This window comes from Bolinopsis microptera, chromosome 3 (genome assembly GCF_026151205.1).
Source record: "Bolinopsis microptera isolate Bmic1 chromosome 3, MBARI_Bmic_1.0, whole genome shotgun sequence".
Classification (NCBI taxonomy): domain Eukaryota; kingdom Metazoa; phylum Ctenophora; class Tentaculata; order Lobata; family Bolinopsidae; genus Bolinopsis; species Bolinopsis microptera.
This window is the reverse complement of record NC_087074.1, coordinates 3,823,501-3,827,588: the sequence shown is the minus strand read 5'-3', so window position 1 is coordinate 3,827,588 and position 4,088 is coordinate 3,823,501. Positions and strand designations below refer to the sequence as shown.

At 39.5% G+C, this 4,088-nt stretch overlaps 1 long non-coding RNA gene across 1 annotated transcript; it reads right to left on the bottom strand.

Moving 5' to 3' along the window:
* Nucleotides 1-512: 512 nt before the first annotated feature.
* Nucleotides 513-1,537, bottom strand: LOC134813492 (uncharacterized). Its single transcript, XR_010160026.1, has 3 exons — nt 1,049-1,537; nt 885-967; nt 513-713 (listed from the first exon to the last, which is right to left on the bottom strand). It is a non-coding gene; the product is annotated as an uncharacterized LOC134813492 (long non-coding RNA).
* Between the last annotated feature and the right edge of the window lie 2,551 nt (nt 1,538-4,088).

Here is a 4,088-nt window from a genome sequence, read left to right as displayed (position 1 = left end):
TGACGGATGTTACTCGTCTAAATTTTTTCGAAGTAGCGCGCGCCGCTTTCTTCTCGAAATGTTAATGTTAATGTTAACGGATGTTACTCGTCTAAATTTCTTCGAAGTAGCGCGCGCCGCTTTCTTCCCGATGGCAAGTGCTACGAAGTAGCGCGCGCCAGGCCTGATGTTAAGAGGCGTGCTCGGATTTCAGCACGACAACTTTACTTAACGGCCTATTTACTGCTCCAAATTTCCATAACTTCTAGAGATTATTTATTTACTATATTTCATTAAATTTGGATGGCATTAAATTAACTACGTATAATGGGCTCCTTTTAACTAGAGTATGGAAATTCAAGTTCCGATATTATGGAATACCTCCTGGCTTGAGACTCACTCAGGGACCAGTTCAAGCCCAAACTCTCATGTGTACAAGGGTAAATTTTAGGACAGGAATTTATACTGCAATTATGGACTTCGAACTTTTAGGTGAATTTATATCTGGAAGATAGCCAATTGAAACACGTAAATTAAGATTGTAAAGTAATGTATTTAATAAGATCAATAAGGTATCAAAACAAGTAATCAAATGGCAAAGTCCGTTACCCTAAATCCGTCGGGCAGCTGGATGACGATGATCAATTGGAACTGTGTGTGACTGTGTGTTACGGGGTTGGCTGACTCTCTCTCAGGTTGACTTTATGATGGACGTGTAGCTACTAGGATCACTGCTGAAGTAGATTTATATGAGAACTTGAAGAGGACATATTATACGATGGTCTTAATTAAGAATCTAATGACACGTCAGGACGGATAAATCAACATATAATAAAATAATACATATAATAACAAACAACAATTAACTAAACAATGTATACAGTATAATAAGTCTAGTGACTGACCGGGATTTGGCATCGTTCTCTCCTAAGGCTACGTTCCCTCCTGACGGCTAGGAATGAGGCAGAATCCGCGGGAGGGGGTTGTCCTGGAAAGGGATATAAGCAATAATTGGAAAATACTATTGCCATGAAGTTGAACAACATCTAATCAATATGAGAAACAATACCTCGGGAATAAAACTCCATGGCCTAGTGCTGGGAGTGACGGGAAGAAGTGTTCTGGTAGCGGTGGGACAATCTATTTGTGAAACTAGTGACATGGGAGAGAGCTCAACGCACTAAACCACCCTGGGCCGTGTTACTGAAGAAAGAGCGATGGCTGAAGAAAAGGCGATCAGAAACTCGTGCACATGTCTTTTGTAGTCGTGAGCGTTTCGTATCTTGCACTCAATCTCATATGATTACCGCTTTAATCATGCTAGCCGCATGACTGACCTTTGAACTCAACACTATAATAAACTCAGTCGTTCCTTATCTCGCAACTTGGGTTTAATCGTGATTAATTCGAATAGTTCGGTAAATCAACCGGTATAACCTCAGCCCCTTGGGCACCACAAAATTAATCTATACAGTTCTGCGGCCCTTGTTTCAAACAGAATCGCCGTCTGGCACCATTCGGTCCAGGTTAAACTTTGCGTAAATTGAATACCTCGTCAAATTGTATTTAACTTTCCTCATCAAATCGCTGTTTAATTTCTTATATGGATCATCCGTAAACATTACTACAAATTACAATCCCCTTTTCTGCGGGGTTCCGACTAAGTAATTAGATAAAAGAATCTTAAATATTATCTATAATCAAACTCTGTGCACGAGACATTTGGTATTATGCAACGAATAAACGGCTTATCATACAGATTATATATACTACCTGCCTCCCTAACAATACTACCTCATGCCTACATAACACCTGATCATTAACAATGGTCAATGCATCGCGCTACAACAAATTATAGCATGTTTAGTTTGCAATTGTAAAATGTATATTGCTTCATTTTGTGCGCGCATGCATGCAGCTCAGAGGGAATGGCGCCCTCTCTCATGTCTTTGTAGTTGAGTTTTGTGCAGATAGGTATCTAAAGCTAGGTACGTTGTTAAGAATATCTAATATATTTATCTTACATAGTCACGTTGTTGTTGGTTGTTATGGTTACAATAATTTAATCGCCGGGTATTAAATCCGTCCTATTTTGTAAACGTGACTCGTATTCGTGGTTACTATATCCGCTAATGTACCACAAGACGTGACGTGAGGTAGTAAATTATGATATTTTGGGCTTTTAGAGTAATTGTATTGCAATTTCGGGCTTTTTAGCGGGTAGCTTTGTGCAACCGTTTTTCATTTTCAATGACGTTATAAAAGGTAAGGTACGTGATAGTGTTCGTTCATCTTCCTCTCCATTTGTAGCGCGATGCACTACTGGGTCGCGCGCGCATCAAATAATGCTTCTCGCAACCACTTCGGTAGATCGGCGAGATGCACCACTGTGCCTCACCGAGCTGCGAAGGATTGACATCGTGAATCAACCTCTCCATATTTCGATCTTTATAACCAGTTTTTATACGAAAATTCGTTTGTAGCACTCTTCTGACACCGTTGTTGAAATTTTAAATAGCTTTAATTAATTTACCTTTGACCATTGTTAATGGTCTGGCCCGGTGCGCGCTACTTCGTAGCACTTGCCATTTCGAGAAGAAAGCGGCGCGCGCTACTTCGAAGAAATTTAGACGAGTAACATCCGTCAAATTTACCTTTGATAACGGGGTGTTTATCGTTAAATATTTTTATTTTAGGTCACAAATTCAATTGTTAATGCCACCTTTGCCACCAAGTCAGTTTTACTGTTCAAATTGTCGTTCAGCAAACTTCTCCAACGCGGTTCAGTTCTCCAACGGGGATAATTTTATGAGTTGGTATTTTCCATCAATGTAGTTGCAATTTCGCACTCTCAGCCCACATAATAGCTCTAATAGTCCTCAAAACATTTTACTGTGCTGCATAAAATCGTCTGGTTCTACCTTACAGGGCGATGATATGACGCTTTGACAATTGTACTCTTGTCTCTTGTCCAGTACCTTCGCTGTGCAGTCAGCAGTGTGCTTTAGTTTTGTGCTGCAGCGTTGTACTACTTACCTGGGGACCTCAGGCTATCATGTTCATAAACACCGAATAGAGATTACCCCTTAGTTCCATGGCCAAATAATACGGTAAAATAATTCGGGCAAATTTTATTTGTGAAATAAATTTATTCGGGTGACATGTTCCATGCCCAAATAATTTGCGTGCGGAAATCGATACGCGTATTGGTTGCGTCGGGTGAGATCGAGACTGCGACCACCTAAGTTTAAATTAGGATGAAAATTACGTAAACATCACGTAAACTAGTGTAACAACCAATGTGCAGAAGCAAATTAGTGTCCTTCATATATTTTCTATAAACTTTTTTGTGTTATAAATTTAAGAAAATAGGGTTGACATATCTAAATTAAGTTGTTTGAACTTTCATAGTCAAGAATAATTCCTTCGCAATTAACATGTTTGACCAACTTAAATTAATATAAAGATATAAGGACTGGGGAGGGATCATGTTTTGTGTCCGTTTTTGTCCGTTCGGTACCCTATATTTTCAAAACGGACAAAAAGTAGGGCGGACAAGAACGGAACAAAAACAAACAAGAATGTTGTGGAAATAACATTTAGATGCTTCCTCCTCCTCTTCCTCAGTCCTCCTCAGTCCTCCTCCTCCTTCTCAGTCCTCCTCGTCCTCTTCCTCAGTCCTCCTCAGTCATCCTCCTCGGTTCTCTTCATGCCTCAGTCGTCCTAAATATCAGATAATAAAACATTGGTTCTTGGGAACCCGAAAATGACTCACTGCAGCTCCTCAATAAAATGGCTAATCGTGTAATCGATGTGTAGTGTAATAGCGTTGTTATCATTAGTGTTATGATGATATGCGTTAGGTAATCCCAGAAACATTTAGGACAACGAAATGCAATTATAGTAATAATAGTATTGATTACAACCGCAGCGACTATGTTATTTGAGTGAAATTTAAAAAATTCGTGCGCAAGTTCACGAATTTTTTTAGCCCGAATATTTCAGTCGATGCGAAAAATGTGGGTTAAAAATTCGGGCAAATTTTATTTGGGTGAAAAATTTGAGTGAAAATTCGGGCATGGAACTTAGGGGTAATGACAGGCTGAGCG